The sequence below is a fragment of the Larimichthys crocea genome, chromosome XXII, assembly GCF_000972845.2.
Source record: "Larimichthys crocea isolate SSNF chromosome XXII, L_crocea_2.0, whole genome shotgun sequence".
NCBI classification, from domain to species: Eukaryota; Metazoa; Chordata; class Actinopteri; family Sciaenidae; genus Larimichthys; species Larimichthys crocea.
The window spans coordinates 7,814,080-7,821,262 of record NC_040032.1 but is presented as its reverse complement, the minus strand read 5'-3'; positions in this window follow the sequence as shown (position 1 = coordinate 7,821,262).

The following is a 7,183-nucleotide window of genomic DNA, read 5'->3' as shown; positions in this document are numbered from 1 at the left end:
TTTTAGTGACTTCTTATAATAGGGCAGTGGTGGCCTCTCTAAAGGTTAGAGAAGCAGGCTTGTGACCGGTAGGTTGCCGGTTCAATCCCCAGATTCCCAGCAGGATTAATCTGCGTGGGGACAGTGAAAAAACAGCACTTGTTCCTCCCTCATTACCACCACTGAGGTGCCCTTGAGCAAGAACCTTGACCCCAACTGCTCCAGTGGAGCTGCTCACTAACTGGCAGTTAAGACTGTGGTTGTTCTGGGTTATAATTGGCTAAAACCTCTGGGTCCAGAGTGTAGCTTTTTTTTTTTTAGAAGAGGTTTAATTACAGCTACTTTATTATTTAAATTCATCCTGACCTTAAACCTGGTGGCTGAATCCATCCTCTTCTGGTCTCACATGGTCCCCGTTAGTGTGGTCTGAACAGAGAACAGAGTCATGATGTTAAAAATGAAGACTTTCAGAGAGATGACTGGTTCTGTTTGGTGCTGATCTTGTTTCATCCTGCACTGATCAGACCCAATGTTTCCTGTCCAGAGTTCAGGGAGTCTCACTCCAGATCCTTCTGTGAGTACTCTTTTATGTAGTACTCTGTGTACTTTCTGGTGTAGTGCTCTATTATCAGCAGTGTAGTGATATTTCACTTATGGCCATTGTGAACTTACCAGAAATGGCGATCACAACATTTTACTGCCACTTCTTCTTTGTTAAAAAGATTCAAGATTCATTAAAAGATGAACTCTCTGTGACATGAAGACAGCGTAGATTAACTGAAGTTTTTTCTGTTTAAATAAGATCATTGTAGTTCATAGTTAAGCAGAAAGCTGCATGCCGTGGGCCTGATTGACTTTGACAAGAATGAATGGGAAACAGATGCAAAGCTGAGTCTGGACTCTAATGAGCCCATTTACATCTAAATGTGGCGATGTTATGGGAACTAAAATGGTCATGTATGAACTTTAAACAGACTAAAACAAAAGGTACTAAATAAACCACTGGCTGTCCTGTGTCCATCATTCAAAATGTGGCAATAAAAAGAAAACATTTAAATCAAAAGTGAAACAAATTGAACTATTTTCCCTTCATTTCTCTGTCCAAAGAGAATCGCAGATGAACATTAAAGACAGGTTATCAGACAGTACAACTACCGTGTTTGTCAATGATTGAATCTAAACTTTGTCAATGAGAAATAATTAGAAGTTGTGTTGAAATTATTTAGTTTATGTTATTGTGAGATATCCACAGAGCCATTAAAGCTCTAAATATCTTTGGATGATTTTAAATTCTCTTTTGATGTGAATCCATTGGTTCTGCCATAGATATGTCTCAAACTTTGACCCCTTTCATATAAAGGCCTTGAAATGTTCTTGAAAAGGGTCTGTTACCCTGCAGAGGTCACTGCGTTCAGCTGACTCACATTTTTCCAAATCAGCAGACTTTTGGCCGAGAAATAACAGGTCAAACCAATGAATTTAATGAACTCCCACACACACAATGAATGCCTCTTGCCATTTGAACCTCCAATAAAGGGGAATGGGCCGGTCAGCCAGCCTTTTCAGGGGGTTTGTACACAAATGTGACAGAATGCAGTGCTTCAGTGTCTGCGCTGACAAGTTGTTCAAAGTGCTGGATGTCAGTGATGCTGCCTTCATCCACACTGCCCCCCTTTGTTCCCCATTTTGTGTCTGTTGCTCTTTCATAAAAAGTCAAAAGCCGAAGAATGCAAAGCGTCTTTTGCGATGTTCTGTTTGCCTCATTTCTCTCTGCTGAAATAAACTCAGGGACTTTATTGTTGACTAAACAAAGCAGAAAACAACTTCTGATGGTGACTTGCTACTCCTCCCTCCTTTTCAGTGCCTTGCTCCTCTGGTCCTCCCTTCTTTCCCTCCCATCATTCACTTCTTTGTCACTTTTCTCCTCAGTTTCATTTTTTGGCACTCTGATGTTTCCAGTAGATTTTCTCTTTGAAAATTAAAAGATGAGCGGATGGAGAAATTGAAGCAAAACAGCTACATTTATATACATTTACATTTCAAGTTTGGTCTTTTTCAGCTTCCTCAGTCCAGCCATCACATTGTTTTGTGCCTGGTTGAGAAAAAACATCTTTAAGCATATGGTTTTTGTGGTTTTTGTGTGTTCACTTAATTGAATCAATTGGAGGAGCATGGGAAACCACAGAGGGGGGTCAGGGTTAGGGAGGAGGGAGGTCAGAGAGTTAGAGCAGGAGGGAGGGGGGCAAACTCTCCAAAAACAACTCACATAATCAAGATTTACTCATTTTAAGCTCAGCACTTCATTATCACATCATCATCATCACATCACATCATCATTATCATTATCATCACAAACAAACAGGAAGTGGTCTCTAAAAACGTTGCGTTTCCTTAAAGATTTTCTCACAAATGACCTCCTGCTGCTTGGCCCATTTCCTTCCCATTCAACTCACATTAGCCTCCTTTCAGGACCCACTTTTGTTCTGATGTTCAAGCTTCAACACAAACTTCTTCACTTTTAAAGACACAAACTGAAGGAACTTTTTAAAGGTTCTTTAAAGGATGTTTTTGTTGTTCTGTTGGTGAGATCAATGAATGAGAAGTTTATTTGCATCAGTAAGCCCTGCCCCCACACATATGATTTTCATAACTCAATATCCTCTTTTCTTCTCAAATTTCTATTGCAGTCTTTGTGGACTCAGCTTTTGTCGGACCCCGGCCCCCCATCCTAATGACCTCTGCGATGGCTTTTTACTCTGTCTCACACGCTTTTGACTAAATGTGGAATATATGAGGTTCTGAGGTCCATTTACGTGTGCTGACGGGTCACTGCCCATCTCACTGTTCTGCAGATGGATTCTATTCAGGAGGCAACACGCGGCGCGAGAACTTTTTCTCCATTACCATAGAAACCAACACAGTGGCTTTCAGCTGGTCCAGGCCAGAGGTCCACCAACACCAATGTTCAAACTTCTCCAAGTCCTGACAAAAACCTAAATGGACTTCAGGACTCTGAATAAAGACCGTCTGTTTATGATGACACCAAAACATAAAGAGGCCTCCTTTTTATAAAAAACACAAAACCTATTTCAGTTCACCAATGAGGACCTGAATCAGGTCCTGATGAAACACATGGACTACGTTCTGAAACATTCCGTGTGCGTATGAATTTCCCTCTTCAACCTGCATGAAGCAGCCAGACTGGGCTGAAGCTCACTTACTAACAGGCTAAATTGTGTGAGTCAGGCAAGTTCAAATAGCAGACACATGTCAACATCAAGTGTTCAAAGGAGACTGTGTGAATCACACCTTCATGGTCTGAATTACTGTAAACAAACCACGACTGAGGGAGACCAACAAACACGTGAATGGACATTAGACCAGAGGAAATCTGGACTGATGAGTCCAAATCTGAGATTTTTGGTTCAGACCACCATGTCTTTCTGAGACACAGAGAATATGAATGGATGGTATCTGCATGTGTGGATGCAAGCATGGAGGAGGTGTGATGGTGTGTTTTGGTGACACTATTGATGTTGGCGATTTCAAAATTCAAAGCACATTTAACCAGCATGGCTACCACAGCATTCTGCAGAGACATTGAGCTCAGTGGGACATCATTTCAACAGGACAATGACCCCAAACACACCTCCAGGCTCTGTAGGGGCTCTTTAACCAGGTGATGAGAGCTGCATCACAACACCTGACCTCCACAGTCGCCTGACCTAAAGCCAGTTGAGATGCTTTGGGAGGAGTTGGACCACAGAGTGAAGGAAAAGCAGCCAACAAGTGCTCAGCACCTCTGTGAATTCCCTTAAGACTGTTGGGAAACCATTCATTAGTTCAAATTATAAACCTCCCCATTCAGATGTGTGATCTCATAGTTTTGATGTATTCAGTGTCTCAGTGTAGAAATCAATGAAATAAAAACATGTTTCACTGGTGTGTGTTTGTGTGTATCTGATGTATGTATGTGTGTGATGTATGTGAGCAGGTCTGGGTCATACTATTTTATTGTTGAAGGTGTGAGGTCAGAGGTCACCTGACGCTGTTGCCCCAGGCAGGTGCAGCTCAGAGAAGGCGTCTCTTTCTCCACCTCTTCACGCTGCTCACACAGAAAAAGGAGGAGACGAGTGTAAATGAGAGCACTCCAGAAAGCCATCACCTGCTCCCCCCACCCCAGAGCACCCCCAAAATACCCCCAAATACCCCCAACTTTGCCAGGAGGGGGGAGGAGAGAGAGAGAGAGAGAGAGGAGGAAAGAGAGAAGGAAGGAAAGAATGAAGGAAGGAAGGAAGGAAGAGAAGGAGGGTTAAGAATGTAAAGTATCCTCCTCCTCTGCAGGATTCAGTTTAGTTGTTTTCAGCTGCAGTAAAATGTACATTTGTCATGCTCATACAGGGTCTGATGTGGACTGAAGGGGGCTTTGAGTGTGAGGCCGCCCCCCCAGCCTCTGGCGGACCCCCCCTCCATTGTGGCACTGAGTGAATGTATCCTGCTAAAGGCCGCTGGAATGTGTCTTCTCCTCCGTGTGATGGATGGCTTCTTGTTTTTCACTCCTCCGCCCCTCCCTCTTTCTCTGCCTCAGCCTTTGACTCTTTCATCACATCCTTTTCTTCTGCACCAATAAAAGTCAGTGATTCTTCATCAGACACTTCATCAGGAGCGTGTCACACATCAGCATTGAGGCTGAAGCAGGTGGAGATACACCATCAATGAATTAGTTAAATGAGACACCGAGCACGTCCTTTAAATTCACTTTAAATACTCTAATCACGATGCCTTCGACTGGGATACAAACAAAGAGCCATGCACATGGCTCATACTGATAAACTACTAATAAAATACTACTGAAGATACTATGTCAAATACTATTGAAAACACGTTGAAAAATACTGATAAAATACTAATAAAATACTGTGAAAATACTGATCAAATAAGAATAATGGTAAAGTCAAATCATTACATGTTCTTTGTAATTAAAAAAAAAAATCAAAATTCATTCAAGACAAACAAACAAAAATGAACCAACAGAAGCAGATTTAATAATTATGATGAAATAAGTCATCCTGCATTGATTTTTGTACACACTTTCTGAATAAGTTTATTTTTAAACTTCACACTGCAGACAGCAATGATCAATCAATCAATAATAATCTATGATCAGCAGTTAGCACATCACAATAAATAAGACAGGTAGACATACATGCATACATACATACATACATACATACATACATACATACATACATACATACATACATACATAGATCTAGACCTCAGACCTTAGACCCCTCCTCCCCTCTCAGGCCCTGCAGAGTGTCTCTATTTAAAAACTATTATTCAACACAGCGTTACATAACAACATGAATCATAGACATTTAACTTCGGACTCACTGACATGTTATCATTATACATAAAAACCAACATCCTGGTTAATATATCAGACATTTTAATAAATATGTTATGTTCTGATTTGGACTCACTGAAATCGGTTATTGATTACACAAAACTTCATGTTTTACATGTCTCTAATATGATACATATTTTCAACATTTGTCACATTTATATGAAATGCAAACTGATGAAAGAGAGATGATGAAGCTTTAAACATCAGTGAAGTCAAGTTGTTAACAGGTGACAGAAATGAGCGTTAAACACACCTGAGGTTTGACTCAAAAACTCCCATGAGCCTCTGCAGCACTCAGGCACAACAATCAAAGATTTTTACAGTCAGAATTCAACTGGATAGTGAAGATCAAAGATAAAATCATGAATCCAAATTTGACCTGAAAACGTCTTTAAAAACAGTTCAGCTTAAAACTGACTTGACTATAATTAATTATAATAATATAATTATTCCTTATAATTAAATAACATGAATTCCTTTGTGCTGACACACTGGACACTGAACTAAATCACACTTTAAGTATCTGATTGCATTTTCAGTAGTGCCCCCTTCAGGCTGTTCAAATCACATCAAATCACTGTCACATTTAACAACAATTAAGTTCGTAATTTAAGTTAGTTCTTATTTAATTATTTATTCATGAATATATAGATACAAATTTAGAGACATAGAAAAACATCACATGACTGACATTAAGAGGTTCATCAGTATTTTTGTTGGACTGTATTGTCATAAAAGTGTTTAAATCATCAGTTAATTCTAAACATTAAAATTAGATTTGAGATTCATTTCATAATTAATAGTTTTGAAACAGAAGCCTAATTTATTCTTGAAAGAATTAGTCGATCACAGTGTTTATGTTTTCTCTTTTCTGCAGAGTTAAATAAAATAAAATAAAATAAAATCTGTACATTCAATAAAATTAAATGTCTGTGTGTGTATATTATAAAAATATATATATATATATATATATAATGTAATAGTTCAGTTTTTATTTTCCTGTTGGCTTCTTTTTTCTGTGCATGTTAAAAAATGAGACATTTATTCGATTAGATTTATTCAGGTGATTTGATGTTTGGTGTCAAGTGATGGACGCCATCGACAGACTTAAATCAGGATCAGTGATCATCAGGATCATTTTCTGAGACATAAATAATAAATCTTTTATTTTATAACTATACACACAGATTCAGATTTGTCTATATTATTTGTTTCTTCACTGGAATTGTATTAATTTGTACAATAATTCAAACAACCATGTTTTTTTGTTTCTGCCTATTTGAATAAATGTAATTTAACTTATGAACTTATGTAATGAATAACTTATTCATCATTATTCTCTCTCTAAAACATTTTTCACTGATCGTATATAAATAATCCCAAATCATTTTTGTAAATTGATTTAAATAGTTAATAGTTTTTAAATTTTTATTCAGTGTTAAAACATCATATTTTTGTTTTATCTTTAAAGATTATTTTGCATTTCAGCTCATCAGAAGTTTAAATAGGTGTTTGATGTTGAAGTAACAGAAAGAAAAACATTAAAGGTTAATTAAAATGAGCAGAATATGATTTCATTTGCAGTCAGATGTAATTATAGACACAGATGACATGATGCACAGACATTAAAGTCATAAAACAAACAAGCTGATTTTTACAGATTATTTGCCGCTTTCTTTAGAGCTGCTTTGTTGTTTGAATATTTCCTTTTTGTGACGGACTAAAAAGATGTTTCAGGTTTAAAAACACTCGAAGAGGACGACTGACAGCACCACATGTCTTTAAATGTGTTTA